Below are 18,804 nucleotides of genomic sequence, written 5' to 3' on the forward strand. Positions count from 1 at the left end.
TTAAGAGACATAATGAAGTTAAAAACTGCTTGGAAATATAAAACAACTCATTGTGACTGACAATGACAACAAATCTATTATTTTACTGGACTGAATATATCTGTTAGAGTAGGTATCTAGGCAGACATGAGCAGGGCAAGAGAGCGTCGCTCCCAGGAATGTCAGGTGACCATTAGTAAATGGTCAGGCAGATGTTAAACTTGCTCTAAAATAATAATTTGTTGTGGCTGGTGCCAGGGAAAGGCAGTCTCCAAATAGAAACACTTGAAGCTGGTGATCAGCAGCTTCCTGATAAGATCACAGGAGTTGGGCGAGTGGAGCTCAAGCATGTACACTAACAGGCAAAATGGAAGAGTTTAACTGGTATATGACCTTCTTGCAACACTTGACTGGTAAGGGGAAAAACACCTCAAGTGAGCATGTGCACAACTTCAGTAAGCACATTGCATATGCAGTCCCTCCCACGTGCTGGCAGGCCACTGTGCATGCAGACAGCCTGCTCCAAGGAAGAATCAGGGGAGAAGAAACAGAAACCGTGAAACCATACCAATGAATTATTGTAAAACCCCAAGTCAAGGGTCAGGTGGGGCACTTGGATCTCTCAAGGTACCTGCCTGGCCCTCTTCCAAGTATACTTTACTTCCTTTTGTTCCTGCTCTAAAACTTAATAAACTTACACTCCTACTCTAAAACTTCCTTAGTCTCTCACTCTACCTTCTGTCTCTCAGCTAAATTCTTTCCTCAGAGAAAGCAAGAATAGAGTTGCTACAGACCCATATGGAGTTGCCACTGGTAATGTCTCTAGATATATATTTCAGTTATAAGTATTTGTAATTTGTGGTGACCACAATGATGGAATTTACAGGGAAGCTGCTTCTTCCTTAAATTCCATCTCTGCTTGGTCACTCAGGAAGCCAAGTTTGGGAACTATAAGATTCAGGCTCAATTTACTGTTAAACGTCTGTCTCCAAATGACCAGAGGGTCTTGCTCAACTTCCTACCGTTTGGTACTGCTGAGTAAAATCAACCAAGTAATATAGGAATTTGTAGATACCACTGAGACTACTGTTCTTACCATACCTACAATTTTATAGGGCCAGCATCAATTTTTTTAGGAGATGTATTTTGTATAATATAGTAGCACAAGTGGCTGAGCAAGAAAACTGTTAGTAAAAAATCATGTCAGAGATGGGGAACCTTGCCTGTAGTTCTGATACAACCATATTTTTGCTGTATGACCTTGAGAAAATCACTAACGGAAATGAGCTTCCACTTCCTCATCCACACAAAGGTAATAATGAACCCTGATTGACTGTCCCATTATGAAGCAAAATGAAATAATGTATGGAAAAGTATGAGGAAAATAGCAAATATATTTGCAAATGGGAGGCATGTCTATCGTACTACCACCAAAATCACTTACTCTTATGGAGTCAAATTATTTCCTGTGGTTAAGCTGGGCACAAGTGACCACAAAAATCAGAGCCATTAAGTGTGTGCATTCAGCTTTTCCACCAAAAACATGGAAGCCCTAGGATGTAAAACTCTAAATTATGTTCCTCACATTTCTCCCAGCTGACTAGATGTATTGAGAATTTAGGCTCTACAAGCAATTTCCTGATACCATATTTGCTTTGACACTTTCCAGAAACTTGTCTTTGGCTAAGTGATATAACCTCTCTAGGCTTCCTTTTCTGTATTTTAACAATGGACACTTATTCAACAAATATTTAAAGAGGACCTCAGTATGTATGACGCACTTCTCTGAGTTGGTAAACAGGAATGCACCAAATAGAAAAATATCTTGGCCTCTTGAACTAATGTTTAAGGGAGAAAAAATGTAACTGACATATGTTAGATGGGATTTAGGCAACATGAAGGAGGAAAGAAAATATTAGGGAAGTGTTGAAATTTTAAATATGGAAAAGGAAGGTTTCACTAACGTGCTGATATTTGAGTGAATCACTGAAGAAAGTGAGAGAATTCATTTATGGATATTCCAGTAGATAGACAAGCAGCTGCAAAGGTCATGAGACCGAAATGTGCCTGGAATGCTCATAGATCCACAAGGAAGCCAGAGTGGCTACAGGAGCATAAGTGAAAAGGAGGACGGGAAGAATTATAGTTACAGGGACAGAGAAGATTATTATAATATTATAATGTTGGGTGGATTAATAAGATAATGCAAAAATTTTTTTGCCCATAACAAGTGCTCAATAAAAACAGTTATAATAATGTTGATTATAATGATCAATTGGAAATTAAATGATGTGATGAAATAACTGATTCTGGGTAAATATTTCCAGTTACAGGGTTTCTAAAACTGCTAAAATGATTGCTGACAAGTAGATATATTACATTCTAACCAACTTTTTCATTTATTATTTTTATCTTGGACAAAGTACCAACACTTCCCCCATAAGAAAATGCTAATGGTACTAATGGTTAAAAAAAATTGTGTATATACTATGGAATATTATGCAGCCATATTAAGGAATAAGATCATGTCCTTTGCAGGGATATGAATAGAGCTAAAAGCCTTTATCTTCAGCAAACTAATGCAGGAACAGAAAACCAAACACCACATGGTCTCACTTACAAGTGGGAGCTGAACAATGAGAACACATGGACACAGGGAGGGGAATAACACACACTGGGGCCTGCCAGGGAGAGCATTAAGAAAAATAGTTAATGCATGCTGGTCTTAAACTAGGTAATGGGTTGATAGGTGCAGCAAACCACTATGGCACATATTTACATGTGTAATGAACCTGCACATCCTGTACATAGTACCCTGAAACTTAAAACAAAAATTAAAGTTAATTTGAAAAACCTGTGTATATGTCATGTGGACAGAGAGAAACTGAGAGTGTGTGCAAAGGCTGGACCTAATGGGGTAAAATGTTAACAGTCGGTGATTCTGGGTGACATGTATATGAAGGTCTTTTATACTGCTCGTAGTCTTTAAATAGATCTGTAAATTTCAAACTGTTTTCAAACGCATACTTTTTTTAAAAGAAAAAGAAAAAACCATAGGGGCATAGGGGCATAAGTTCATAAGTTCTGCACTGGATGGAGCCAGGGTGTATTAAACAGCAGTTTGAGCATTTGGAAGAACAGAAACATTGGCTTTCCTTCTTCTATATGAGTTAGGTCCACCATTAGGCCACAGAGAGACCCAAATGGGTTAACTAAGGCTAATTTAGAATTTTTTTCACACTTACTTTGTAATACTTAAAAAAATAAAAAATAAAAAACTTGTCTGTCTACCAGAGTGCTTAGCACAAAGGAGGTTTTCAGTAGAGAGAGGTATCCATAATTGACAGGAAGCATTTGCTTTACAGGGGAAGTTGTTACATCTGTATGAATATTCCTTACAGCGATGTTTCTCAAAGTATGCTGGTAGAGAATGTGCATCAAAATAAGGTGGCCTGGAACGACACTGCCTGAACTCAAACCCCAGCTCTGCCACTTGTTAGACTGCCCTTGGATAAACAACTCCGTCTCCCTTGCTCTCCTAGATGGCAGAGGTAGAGCAGATAAAGAAGCGGACGTTCAGCAAGTTCACCTACCATGGCGTGGACCTGGGCCAGCTGCTGGACTTGTCCTACGAACAGCTAATGAGGCCGTACAGTGCGTGCCAGCGGCGGCGGCTGAACCCCGGCGTGAAGCGCAACAGCGCTCGCTGCTGAAGCGCCTGCGCAAGGACAAGAAGGAGGCGCCGCCCTTGCAGAAGCCGGAAGTGGTGAAGACACACCTGCAGGACATGATCATCCTGCCGGAGATGGTGGGCGTCTACAACAGCAAGACCTTCAACCAGGTGGAGATCAAGCCAGAGATGACCAACCACTATCTGGGCGAGCTCTCCATCACCTATAAGCCCATGAAGCACGGCCGGCCAGGCATCGGAGCCACCTATTTCTGCTTCACCCCCCTCAAGTAGTGCCTTAGCTAGTAAAGGCACACATATCTCAAAAAAAAAAAAAAAAAAAAGGATAACAAAATGTAAATTTTTGACTTTAAATAAGTTAACATTTATAAAATGCTTATAACAGTGTCTGACATATAATAAACACTATATAAGTGTTTGTTAGAAAAATTTAAATCACCTGGGGTGAGGAAGAGGGCTTGATACTGTGTGGATTTCCAGATCCCACTCAGGACTGAATGAATCAGAATTTCTTGAGCCTGTGGCATTTTAACAAGCTCTCCAGATAATTCTTAAAGACATTAAAGTTTGAAAGCCACTGCTTTAGTTATTAGCAGCCTTGATGAACTGATTCCATAGGGACAACTAATACAGTAAAATCCAACTTTACTTTGTGTGTGAGTGCCTTAGGTCTGCAAAATCCCCAAATCCTTTAGGGAGATTTCTAAATCAAATTAAATGGACCAATAAAACCTGCTTTTGTAATGATTAGCATCCCAAATCGTGGTACTGAGTAGGCAAATTTCCTTGACTTGTTTTATCCAGGTGGCTTCTCTTTCTTGATCAGTTTCCCCAGGATAAATGTTACTCACTGTCCATGTCTTTGCTTCTTGGAGGACTGCATACAACTGGGACTACTGGAAGTGTGGAATACAGCCCTTCTCCCTAAATATCCTGTACAGTTTCTGTGCCTGGTAGGAGGGAAGCCATAATAGAAGAAAGCAGCTTAAATGGTTATACATAAAATACCAATTAGGCATGAAAATTTTAGCAGTTGGAGGTGTGGGGGATTGTATGTATGTGTGTGTGCACACATGTATGTTTGTGTGTTTTCCCAGAAGGAAATTTAGAGTTACTACAGAAAGTTGCTATTTTTCATATTTATTTTGTCATTGGAGTCAACTTCTACAGTTCAAACAACTCCATTATGATGCACAAAAAATGAGTCCGTATTATGAAGAGAAAGTTTCATGTTAAAGGTGGCAAAGCCCACAGAGGCCAAGGCACTGGTTTCGATGGCCATTTGAACAAAGAAGAGGCAGTGGAGCCAGGCTGCCAGCTTGCTGTTGTTTCTGAGAAGTAGTGACTTTGTGATTGTAAAGCCTCAAAGGAACCTGAACTAGGTATTCAGTTTTTAAATAAAGCTATGACTGTCATTATGCAAAGTATTATTTTAACCACTGAACTGTAATTAATAATAATAATTGTAATAATGTTATGAGCTGAATTGTATCCCCCTAGAATTTTATATGCTGAAGTCCTAACAGCCAGTAGTATTTCAGAATGTGACTGCATTTAGATAAAGGGTCTTTAAAGAGAAAAGTAAATTAAAATGAAATAATTAGCGTGAGCTCTAATCCAGTGTGCCTGGGTGTTCTCATAGGAGGAAACTTGGACATGTATCTACACAAAGGGAACATCATGTGATGATATAAGGAGAATACGGCCATATACAACCCAAAGAGAAAGGCTTCAGAAGACACCAACCCTGTGGACACCTTGACCTTAAACTTTCACCCTCCAGAACATTAAGGAAATAAGCTTTTGCTGTTTAAGCCACCCAAGGGATGGTACTTTGTTATAGAAGCTCTAGAAAATTAATACAATAATAGTAACTACAAGAATACTAACATTTTATAATTCACATTTCGCTGAAGATTTATCTCACTAAAAATCACATAAAAATCCGTAAATGCTTACTCTGAGAGAGGCACCATTAATATCATCAGTGTCATTTACAATAAAGTCCAGAGAGGTTAGGTAATTCACATGAAGTCCCCTTATTTACAAACACGAAGGCAGAAATTCTACCCATAATTTCTTACTAAGAGGATCCTACTCATTTTATTGCCCTATATGGCTTTCCACAGGAACTGGACTCTATGGAACCTTAGGCAGGAAGAGATATTAGATGCAGCATCTGCCTCTAGACTGGCTATCTTCAGGCCTGGGAGTCAATGAGCAGCTGGGGCACTTTGAGGGACCATTTCTGATATGTATGGTTCCCTTCTCAGCCTTGGCCATATCCGTTTAGGAAGAGAGAGAGCATTAAGAGCTATTCTAAAAGCATCTTTGTTATCTCCTTGTTCCCTCAATACTCCTGTATTTGGCTGGAAAAGAGTAATAATCTGAGTATTTCTCCTGCCTTTCAGTGGCCTTCATTTTGTCCCAGATTGAGAAGAGTTGAAAACAAAAATAATAGCGCATCCTTTCCCTAAATTTCTTACAACCCAGGCTGGTGTCTGTTAGATCAAAGAAAGATGAGTGAGAGATTACTCTGTATTGTCTCATTTTCAGAAATTATGTATTGCCCACTGCTGAGGTAAGGGAGTTATGCCTGTGAGTAAGTGTGGGCCTGGAGTGGGAGGACAGACTTCAGTTTTGTGGGTGACTTTCAGCACAGGTGCATTGACCTTGATGTCTCAGGAGATAATGTAGACATTGTCAACTCTGAAATGCTCACCAATTTGTTCTCTCCTGGAAAGCCTCTCCATTTGATCCCTTTTCAGATCCTCCAACTTGCACATTAAAGTTTGGTTTTTATGCGGTCTCCTTCTTGCCATTTTTCTGACAAATTCAACTGGAATCTCTATATATCAGTATCATGAAATATTCAACCTAATGATATATCATTTTCTCTTAAATAAAGCAGTGTTCATAAGACTATCTACCAACTCTGTGCTTAGCTTCTAAAATATACCTGAGATCAGGAAACTGAGACTAATTTCTTTCTAACTCTTACATTAAGACTTTGCTCAAAACTTAGCAGATTTCATTTGCCAATTTATCATGCATTGTTATATACCACTCAACCAATTACTGTCTCAAAATACTGTCTTGTTCTTTCATCAGTGTTGAAATTTCCATTTATTTTTATTTTTTCTTGTCAGTTAGTTTGCAATATTCTGTTTTTTGGTTTTGTTTTGTTTTTGTTTTGAGATGGAGTCTTGCTCTGTCTCCCAGGCTGGAGTGCAGTGGTGTGATCTCAGCTCACTGCAACCTCCTCCTCCCAGGTTCAAGCATTTCTCCTGCCTCAGCCCCCTGAATAGCTGGGATTACCAGTGCCTGCCACCATGCCCAGCTAATTTTTGTATTTTCAGTAGAGACGGAGTTTCACCGTCTTGGCCAGGCTGTTCTCAAACTCCTGACCTCATGATCCTCCTGCCTTGGCCTCCCAAAGTGCTGTGATTATAGGCATGAGCCACCGTGCCCAGCCAGACTGCAATATTCTTTAAGATATACTTGGCCCTCTCAAGGATAAGATGATCAATGTTTTTTATAGACCACTGTATTGCTTTTCCATGCTGCAGTAACAAATCACCACAAACTTAGTGGCTTCAAACAATACAAATTTATTATCTTATAGTTTGGTAGGTTACAAGTTCAACATGAGTTTCACCAGAATAAAATTAAGGTGTCAGTGAGAAGGCCCTCTAGAGGCTCTAGGGAAAAAAATCCGTCTCCTTGTTTATTCAGATTACTGACAAAATTCAGTTCTTTGCAAGTAGTTGTAGGACTGAAGTCCATGTTTCGTTGGTGAATGTGTCTGAAGGTATTTCCCAGCTTCTAGAGGCTGCCCACATTCTTGAGCTTATCTGTCCCTTCCTCTAGCTTTATCACTTCTCTTAGAATGACTTTTCTTCTTTCCTCTTATGCTTTTAAGAGCCAATATGATTACATTAGGCCCACCTAGATAATACAGGATTATCTCTCAACTGACTTCCAGCCTCAGCTCCCCTTTGCCATAAAAGATAGGAGACTCACAAGTTCTGGGGGTTGTGAACATTTTGGGGGAATCACTATTCTGCCTGCCACAGTCTTTCAACAGGATAATTGCAAGGGTGAGATCCTGAGCTGGTGGTGTATGAAATTCTGCTTCAGGCGGTTTTGAACACAAATTGAACTCAGCCACAGAGCTAGCACCTCCTGAGAAAGTGGCAAGCTCCTAGCTTCTGTACGTACAAGGAAAAACTACGTTTGATCTTTTAGGAACAAAGATGGTAAATGTAAAGGGGCCCCCCTGGGCTGCTCCACTTGACACTAATGATAGTGCCTGTGAAATGTCTCCAAAGGAGACTGGCTGCTCACACGTGAAATCCTTTTCAAATTCAAACTCTAAAATGTTACCCAACACCTGGTTTCTTATGACATTTAAAGACATATTTTATCCAGTAAATCAAAACTAAATACAGTAAAGTATGAGCAAGTTTATTTATTGACTTCCTCTCAATCTGACTATGAACAGTTTGATGCCTGAGGTGACTCTTATTTCTCTGCACTCGGTACAGCTGTTCAGCCCTTCCTATTGCTATCAGACATATCTTTCTAAAATAACTGATTTTGTTCTTAAAGCAGGGCAAAGACAAAAAGCAGCAACTGAAGAGTTCTTCTAAATGCATGGTCAGTCACAGGAAGGTAATGTTGAAGGTGCTGTACAACAAAACTGAAGGGCAAATGATGATCTCAGTAAAACCAGTCTTCAGGAACCATGCAGTAGTTCAACTTATTCTACAGAGCATTCTTTCTAGGCATCTCTGAGCTGTGTCCATGTATTCTCATGGGCACAGTGCTGGCCACACGGGGTTTGGCATAGCAGGTAAACAAGTCGCCATAGACAATGCTGCTGCAGAGGATCATGGATCAAGTGGACAATGTGAGAGGACTCTGGAGGTCATGTACATCTAAGGGGCTGCAATGCCCAAGGTAAATTTATCTCACAAACATTCATTGGTCACTGGCATATTCCAGGCATTGTTCCAGGTTTTGAATTAAGTATAAAAAAGTCCTCGCTTTTAACAAGCTGACAGCTTAGTGGAAGACCAATTAAGATATTTACTCAGCAGACAATGAGACGTGCTTAGTTAGAGGTAGCATAGATTTGGAAGCACAGAGGGTTCCGGATAGTGTTTAAGAAAGTATTGTTGCAAAAAGAAATGAGCATTTAGTTAAGTGTTGAAGAACCAGAGGGAGGTGCATGAGAATATAAACATGGGGAAAGTAGTTGAATACGAGGTAATGGGGCAGGAAGTGTTCCAGGAGCTAAAGCTGAAGTAGAGAGAACCAAGCCATGGAGAACTTACTTTAAGACTGTGAGAGACTTGTGGTAGAACTTTAAAATCCAAAAAACAAATAGTCCTATTATGTATCGTATTAATTACTCAGAAAAAAATATGGGGAATGATAAAGAAACAAGACTGGTAGGAGAAAAATCGTTTCCAAGATTTCATGGCAGTTCAAGGAAGATATATTACTATACTGAGAGGATACTATTAAGGAGGAAGAGCACTAATTAATGCAAAAAATGAAATGGAAGTACAGGGTCTAGAGTGGAGATGGGGAAAGCGGGGAAGTCAGTGAAGAGGAGGTAAGAATGAAGTAACACATTGGTTCTTGGATTAGATGGATGAATGGATGGCAGATGACTGAATTAATTTACAACTCAAGAAAATTGAGAGAACTCACAGGGACTGTGGTGAGAAAGAGCGTGGTTTAAGTTAAGCTTCAATGGTTCAAAGTGTAGAGAACCAGGCCAGCTCAAGTAAAGGGAGGAGTTATCAAAAGATACATATAGAGCAATATGAAGATGAGAATAACACTAGAAATCCAGAAGTTTAAAAATACCTGGCCAGGCATGGTGACTCACACCTGTCAACCCAGTACTTTGGGAGGCTGGGGCGGGCAGATCACTTGAGGTCAGGAGATCAAGACCAGCCTGGTTAATATGCCAAACCCTGTCTCTACTAAAACTACAAAAATTAGCTGGGCATGTTGTTGTACACCTGTAATCCCAGCTACTCGTCTGGCTGAGGCACAAGAATTACTTAAGCTCAGCTGGTGGAAGATGCAGTGAGCCGAGATCGTGCCACTGCACTGCAGACTGGGTGATGGAGCGAGACTGTGTCTCAAGAAAAAAAAAAAATCCCAGGTAGCCTAGGCTTCATGCAGCCTGTTTGTCCTACAGGCCTAGTACTTCAGCAGTAAGAATTTATGATTCTCCTTTTATATCTTTGTTCATTAACATCACTATACCATGCTCTGATTGTTCTATTTCCTACTTGATATTAATAGGTTTTCTCAGGCTCTACCTGCATATTATTTCAACATGCTAATGTTTTTGCTTCTTTTGAATCCAGTTGATAAATTCTGCTTAAAGGACCATGAGTTTGGTGTTTGCTCCTTTTCAAGACTCTATCTCAGCATTTAGAAAATAGCTGAACCAATAAGCCATGTATCTGCTGCAAGTTGCTATCGCAGATGGGAACCTAAGCTCAACCCCATCTGCACTCTCTTTTCTGCCACTGCTAACATGAAATTCTGTAGTCATGGCCTACAAAAGTCAGGTATTTCTCATAGAGTTACCCCAAAGCTTTTTTTTTTTTTTTTTTTAGACAGATTTTCACTCCTGTTGCCCAGGCTGGAGAACAATGGCGTGATCTCAGCTCACTGCAATCTCTGGCTCCTGGGTTCAAGCAATTCTCCTGTCTCAGCCTCCTGAGTAGCTGGGATTGTAGGAGTGCACCACCACACCAGCTAATTTTTTGTCTTTTTAGTAGAGATGGGGTTTCACCGTGTTGGTCAGGCTAGTCTTGAACTTCTGACCTCAGATGATCTGCTCACCTCGGCTCCCCAAAGTGCTGGGATTACAGGCATGAGCTATCGTGCCTGGCCTACCCCAAAGCTTTTTAAAGTTTGGGGTTTTTAAAAAAAAATAATGTTAAACTTTGCTTTTATTATTAAGTGATGGATTTTTAGAGATGCTTGTCAAATCAATACCCTGACATTAAGGTTAAAGGTCACTACAGAAATATCCTCCCTAAACTATCACATAATTTCAGAGCTATGAATATGCATGATGACTCTTATCTAGGGCAGATGACCTTGATTCTGTCCTATGTATATTTTAAGAATCTTCATGCTGGTGCTCTGTTTGTAAGCACATACATAGAGAAGAAACAAATATAAAAAACATTTATGTAAATATAACATGTCTGTGTTTACATATGTTCATATATACATGTATGTATATGTACATGTGTGCAATGTAGGTATATATATTACTTTTCTCCACACTTCACACTATCAGTTTGGCAGGCCATATTTCAAGAGTTTGAAGAGCATAACTTTTTCACTGACAATTCTAAAGTCAAAAATAAGTGAATGGAAATGATGTATCAGAAGAAAAAAAGACATAAGTTTAGAAAATGAAGCTATTTAAAAGGCATATAATACCTTGCACCTGTATTTTTCCCAGAATACTGATGCAAAAAAAACCCATGTTTGTGGGTGTTGTTTAAGTTATGCTAAGTCTTTAGCATACTTATAAAAATGCATTTATTGTTGAAGTATTTTTTAATCTTGATAAAATTTAGAGATCTCTATAGCAACCCAGGTGTGCTGTTACATGCTTTTGATCTGTAAATATATCAAGCTTTTAAAAGAGTACAATATACAACACTGTAATGACACAACTTTGCTTTCTTCAGACAATAGCTGGGTAAAATACTTTGTATTTAAATTTAGTGATATAATTGTTCAATAGAAAAATGGTCAATAACAATTTAGTTTGGAAAAGTGAAATGGTTTGCTTTATTTTCCCTTTGGGAGTGCATAATATTACTTTGTAAAACACACACGCGCACACACACACACACATACACACATAAGATATTGGAGGAAAGTATAATAAAAATGCTTCAAGGGATGGATTTGGGGTTTTGAGACTATGGGCAATTTTGTTCTTTTAAAATTCTCTCCACTTTTATGTCTTCCATAATGACCACATATTTTTTTTCTAAAACCAGATTAAAAAAAAAAAAAACAACAACAACAAAAAACAAGAAACAACAACTCTACAAGTCATTTTGAAACAAAAGATAACTGTATTCTCTTAGACAGGCTCCTTGTGATTAAGAGAGAACAAAATGACACCACATCAATGTCCATATTCAGTGTGCTTCTATTCCTAGCATATTTCTACACATTGCATATCTGATTAAAGATGTTGGCAACAATTATCGTAAGTGAATTAACACAGGATCAGAAAACATGTTCTCACTTATAAGAGGGAGCTAAACAAGTATCCACTCAGGGATATTTAAAAAATGGCAACAATTGAAACTGGGGACTAATATATGAGGGAGGGAAGGAGGGAGGTATCCACCACCATGCCCATGTAATTTTTTTGTAATTTTAGTAGAGACTGGGTTGGCCAGGCTGGTGTCAAACACCTGACCTCAGGTGGTCCACCCGCCTCAGCCTCCCGAAGTGCTGGGATTGCTGGCATGAGCCACTTAACTATTATTTCTTACCTTTCATATTAACGAAAATTTAAAAGTATGACAACACATTTTCATGGCAAAGCTCAAGGGAAACTGGCACTCTCAAACACTGCTATTGTGAATGTAGGTACAACATTTATAAGGGCGAGTTTGACAATATAAATAAAATTATGTATGCATTCACCTTGGACTCAAGAAATGAATGTCTAGGGTTTTTCCTTAATAATTCAACTTCAAAAATATAAATAAGGTTAACCATGAAGGCATTGTTTGTAATTGCTAAACCTTGAAAAAAGTTCAAAGGCTTATACATTAGAGAGGTCGAGTACACTTGCATATTTCTATAAAATGGAGTCCTATGCAGTTGTAAAAAAATGAGTAAATATTTAAGAGGTAATATGGAGTGACATCCAGGCTACAACATTAAGTGAAAAATATGCAATGTGCAAAAGGAATCTAAGCCATGCTAAGGCTTCTGTAAGAGAGAAGGGGATACAATATACATGTATTTGCAGATTTGTGAGAAAAGAAACACTGGAAAAATAAACCAGAAACTAAGGAGATTGGTTATCTATAAGGAGAAGGTAAGAATTAGAAAGAAGGATAAGAGTTTAAAAATTGATTGAAAAGGTCGGGCGTGGTGGCTCACACCTGTAATTCTGACACCTCAGGAGGCCGAGGTGGATGGATCACGAGGTCAAAAGATCGAGACCAGCCTGGCCAACATGGAGAAACCCCGTCGCTACTAAAAATACAAAAATTAGCCGGGCATGGTGGCACCTGCCTGTAATCCCAGCTACTCAGGAGGCTGAGGCAGGAGAATTGCTTGAACCTGGGAGGCAGAAGTTGCAATGAGCCAAGATAGTGCTGCTGCACTCCAGCCTGGGCAACAAAGAAAGACTCCATCTCAAAAACAAAAACAAAAACCCAAAAGACATAACATCTATGCAATCACAAGATAATATCAGGCAAATCTAAATGAAGCAGTATCTATAAAATACTTGTCCCATACTCCTTCAAAATATCAAGTACGCAAAGATTATGAAAATATTCCAGATGTATGAAGACAAAACAGACATACCAAATAAAAGTACTGTGGGAATCTAGATTAGACTAAGAACCAGGATTTTTTTTTTAATCCAAAAGGACATTAGTAGAACAATTGGCAAAATATGAATATGTTCTCTAGTCTTGCTGATAATATTTTATCCACATTAATTTTCTTTTTTATCATTGTATTATGATTTTAAGAAAATGTCATTGTATAAAAAAACAATAAAAGTACTTGAAACTAATAGGGCAAAATGTGGGCAACTGATTCTCAATTGGTTCAGAAAAAATAGCTATATGTGCATGTATATAGGTGTGTATGTACATAAAATGTGGTGAAAGAGAATCTTCACTACAGGATAGTGTCATTTAAAAGAGTTTACAGTATTTTATTAAATAATTTTGCAGGTTTCTTATACACTGAAATTATTTCAAATTCAACTGTTTCAAAACACATAAAACAAAAAATGTAAATTATCTTTAGGGACACCTACATACACACATACCTACACACAAAGCTCAGTGTTTGCTAACTTCTACTTTTTGGAGACAGGAGAGGATTCTCTGCTTTCTGCTTCTGTTATACAGCATTTTCATGATGTTGCTCTCAGTATATAAGAAGGCCAATTGGTGCCAGAATAAAGAAACTCCAGTAATCGCTCACCCTCTCCCAATGAAAACAGGGAAATGCCTTTAGCTTTTGAACATCAAGCATGAAAGGACATGTCTAAGTACAGGACCTGCCTCCAGATCTCCTGCTCTTCCTACTCTATTCCAACTGACAGATACTGTTGATTCTTCTATCAATAAAAGACAAATGAATATAAAAATGTTATTTAAATTGGCAGCTAAATTTGGAAAAGAGAAGAAGTCAATATTTTTAATGTGGAAAACACTGCTTCAAACTGACATTTTACCATATGATGCATTTTTTCAAGACTTCCTCTTTTCAGTAAAACAATTGAAAATACTAGGCAGTGTGTGATAAATGTTCAGAGAATTGTTATGACTAAAAAATTCATTTGATTTTTAATCATCTCAAAAAGTTTTAAGAATATTAGTTAAATAAATTATAGTACATTTATATCCTGTAATACCACAAGTTCTTTAAAATGAATGACATAGTTACATATGTGTGTATTGACATAGAACTCTCTATCCTGTTTCCGTGAGCAGAAAAATCTGGGTACAAATTAACATAAACAACATGGCTCTATTTCTGTAAAAATGAACTTCCATATGGAGAATATTCTAGACGTTTCCTTAAGTTAACACTTATTCACAGCTTATCTTTAAATAAGTTTTGGTGTCTTACTTTTCTACCTGAGGAAGTAGAATCCAGACAGTCAGGATAAAAATAAAATAAAAAAATTCATGTAAAAGCTAAGACAAAAAAAAAAAAGACTCTTGATCAAATATCAATGACAAAATGGAGACCTCATTTCACTAAATATATGCCATCTCACATTTTCCACAATTTGAATATATTTATTTGAATATTGAAGAATGGCATATTGTAACAAATGCAATTTTCACTTTGAAAAAAGTAATTAAAAGAGGCTTCCAGAAGGGGGCACAGAGAGATAGATTCAAAGAGAATGTAGTTGTGAATGAAGTGAATGAATATAAATTTATTTTTTAATTTTGTCAAGGTCCTACAAATGGGTAAGAGCAAACGTATATTGCATGTCAATCTTAGGCATTTAGATAAAAATTTGAATACAGATGAATAGCTTTATATCATCATTCTATAATTTCTTGGCTGAATCATTTATAGAGAAAATCTGTATTCTTCCAGCTCTTGGGCACATCACCATTAGCCTATATAATTGTTTATTATTTTGTTATGTTTTCTATGTATTTGCTATTTTCTGTCAAAATGGCTTAAGCATTTTCATTCTTTGATTCTGAACTTTATTCTATCTCAGAAATATTTTCTTACAAAGAGGTAGGTGTATAAAAAGGGATAACATATCACATACGGATTCTGTGTCTGAATTTTCTTAGAGAGACTTAGTGTTGTTTTCACAATGTTACACAGGGAGTAAATGGTAGAGACAGAATGCGAATCCCCATATTACCTAAAAGCCAGTATATTTTCCACATCACTGTTCATAGCTGTAGGGAATCACATGCTCTTTATTTGCCTTTCCTTTTTCTCATTTGATTGTAACAGCTGTCTTGAGTGTAGGGGCTTTTGCTCTTTTCCTATCAGAAAATATACATGAAATATCGTTTCCTTTAGAGATACACAAAAATAATAAACATGAGACAAGGCTTTAACAGAGTTATGTTCTTGGAACTCTGACATTTATAGGATCTAACAGGAAAATAAAACATACATTTCAAATAAATACATATTGAGACTACTACCATGAGTCAGGGTTAGGAAAAACGTTGAGGGTAAATGAGCAGCAAACACTCCCTGCTCTCAAACAACCATAATGTTGTAGTGCACTTGGCTATGGTAATTGATTGACATGTTTAAGAGATGATTGTCCTGTTTTCATCTTTTGCTCATGATGTTCATAAAAGGAGACATACATTATTACTGATACATACTCACGAATTATATTCCAGGAATGATAGTTGAAAATTTCACACCTTTGTGTGAATAACTGTCATATAGAAAGAAAGATAGCCAATTGGCTTCAAACATTTTTGACTAGGAAGATATTATTAGCTTATCTCTGATCACTAAGATTCCCGATGATAACCCAGTACCAATGAGTTGAAATCATTAGCTATGGAACTTACTTGGCTATTCAGATCAGAAAGGCTTTTGATAAAGCCAACTTAAACTTATGTAGAAGGTATAAAATAATCATGCACAGTAGGAAATTGAATTAGTGTTTTTCAGTAATATACGTGTACTTTTGGGGAGATTATAAAACCAGATTTGACAGATGAATATGATTCAAAAAGAAAAAGGTAAAATAGTGGAAGTTGTTTGCAAGGAAGATGTTATTACTTTGGACGGGGAATCCATGTTAATTATAATAGGAGGAGATGTTAGAGAGTAAAAAGGGATGCCAACAATTGAAAAGCGTAAGGTTATTTTAACCAGTGATCAGGAGAGTAAAAAACTGTGAGAGTGTGGAACTTTGGGAATCATGACTGATCTTAGGAGGGTGCTGATAAGTGTGATGAAAAAGTGTAGGGTCTCAGCCTTTAAGTGATAAGCTGAGTTAGGGTGAAGGAAAAGACACTGGAGACAGGTAAGACAAGGGATTGAAAGTCTGTGGTTTTAGGAGCATGTGGGTGTGGAAGTAAACTAGAATAGAGGCAGAAGCAGAGATGGAGAGAAAGAGTAAGCTAGAATCTACAGCTTTAAATGAATGGCAGAGAATGCCAAATGTCAGTGGGTATTACAATGAAAAGGGGGAAGGATTTGTATAGCTGGATGACTTTAAAGCTCCAAACATTCTGGGATTTTGAAGGAGAAAAGGTGAGGTATGACTTTGAAGTAGCAATGAGGAACCAGTAAAGCACCTCTTTATATACTGTCTCTATAACATGTGGGAAATGGAATAAAACATTGTCATTACCTATAAAAGGCTACCAAGGTTGTGTTTTTGACAAACTGTCAGCTTCCACAGAAAGGAAGGAGATGAGGCATATATTCAGAAAATACTTTAAAGATACAGGACGGTTTGGGAGATGAAAGAAGAGGAGTTCTAAGAGACACCATGGAAGTGTTTGTTTTGCTTTGGGGCAAGTTGAAAAACGGCAAAGTGATTCAGAACATTTATTTAAACCCCAAATATAAGAAAATCTATATACAAACGTGTTTTTCCAACTTATTAAAAAAACTTAAAAGATTGAGAAGAAAATCAATAATATGCTTTTGTATATCTTCCTACCATAAGGAAAATTAATGACCATTGCAATGTTAGTTTAGATAATTATTTTATATTACTTGAAATACCTGAATGAATTTATGAGAAAAAACATTTATTTTCTAAGAGTTATTTACGTAATTTATCCCTTCATTTAAATACTTCTCATATATACTATGTACCAGGACTCTTGTACTAAAGTATATTTTGAAAATGAGTGGAAAAATAAATTTCATTTATTATGTTTCCAAATAACTTTCTCATAAAATTTTCTTAATTCTCTCAAAGCAATATGTAAACATGCCTACTGTTTTTAGACATGATAACATGGCAATGGGTCAGTCTTTCAATCCTTGAGATTTCAATAGCCAAATTCTATCATCCCAATATAAGTAATGGGCTTATCTTATCTTAAAATAATGAAGACACTGTGGTCTCTTTTATAGCACTTAGTTCTTTGAACTGCGACCTCAAGCCTAAGAGGGAGAATTTAAAATAGTCCCTACCAGTTCACACTGGAGAAAGGACTTTTCTCTGTAGGTTCATATGTAAGTACCCACCGTTAGATTAAAGTCAGGATTCTGAAACAATGGAACAATGCACTCATAGTAGATAATGTATTTAACAGAGTATCTAATACAAACTTATGTTAGAATATTAGAAATTATTTGAGATAAGGTTTTCCATAAGAACATTAAAAATTTTAAGAAATTATATCTGTTAAATGGCCTGCCCATCTCCTTATTTGACCTTGTTATTTGTAAAATTTATTTCAGAGTCCCATCTGGGTACTACAGCTGTAAAGTTAAAAGGGGTCCTCAATCAGGGTGCACGTAATTTGGTAAATAAATGCATGATTCACACAGTTATGAAAAGAAAAATACAAACCACAAACTAATAATTTTGATTATTAATGGAAACAAAATTGAAGTCTAATGTTGTATTCTATCATTTTAACACTATTTATATTATCCCAGATTAACTTAAGCACCAAGAAAGCAGTCTCTCATTCAAGCTTGTAAAATAGAAATCAAATGGCAAAACAAATAAGAATGACTTTAATTAGGTCACTCAAATATATCAAACTAAGAAAGCAGTTGTTCTTAAATTATAAATCTGTCATAATTACTATTTTCAGGATACTAAAAATTACAGGGATATTGACATTAAAAGCTACTTTCAAAGTGTTCTACTCACTTTAAATTAGTACCTTTTAGAGGATTTCACAATATTTCTGATAAAGTAATTTACATTTATACTGAACCTGACTTTCATATGGCTTTCATATTTTCATTGGAGCATCCATCCCATTAGAGTAACAGTTTTGTGAGCCTAAACAACACAAAAACATCAGTGTTCAGTAATGTAGTGAATATTTCAAGAAATATGTATCTAGTCAATCTGAATAATATGTGGGGAACAAATTAATATATAAAAATACTATTTGAAATTCAGATAGAATGACATGCTCTAATGATTTCCTCTTTATCTCACAAGAGATTTATTTATCTTATCTGAGAAGTGCCCTACTTGACCTGGAAAGCTTGACCAACTAAACTAGCTAACTGTGGGCAATTCATTTGCATAAGTAAGTACCTGTCATTCACAAATACAATTCCCCCGGTGATTAAAGTAGATAATGGCACCTACTGTAACAGAAAGATACCAACTGATGAGGGAAAATGAAGTCCTCCAAATGCCTACAAGT

At 37.0% G+C, this 18,804-nt stretch overlaps 1 protein-coding gene and 1 pseudogene across 3 annotated transcripts in view; one reads left to right on the forward strand and one right to left on the reverse strand.

The window, feature by feature from the left end:
- DPP10 (dipeptidyl peptidase like 10) overlaps positions 1–18,804 on the reverse strand; it is a 1,433,428-nt gene that overhangs the window by 261,819 nt on the left and 1,152,805 nt on the right. The gene's annotated exons all lie outside the window — the stretch shown is intronic.
- Positions 2,803–4,984, forward strand: LOC116531789 (annotated as a pseudogene).

This window comes from Sapajus apella, unplaced genomic scaffold (assembly GCF_009761245.1).
Source record: "Sapajus apella isolate SASKATOON/1434 unplaced genomic scaffold, GSC_monkey_1.0 scaffold72, whole genome shotgun sequence".
NCBI classification, from domain to species: domain Eukaryota; kingdom Metazoa; phylum Chordata; class Mammalia; order Primates; family Cebidae; genus Sapajus; species Sapajus apella.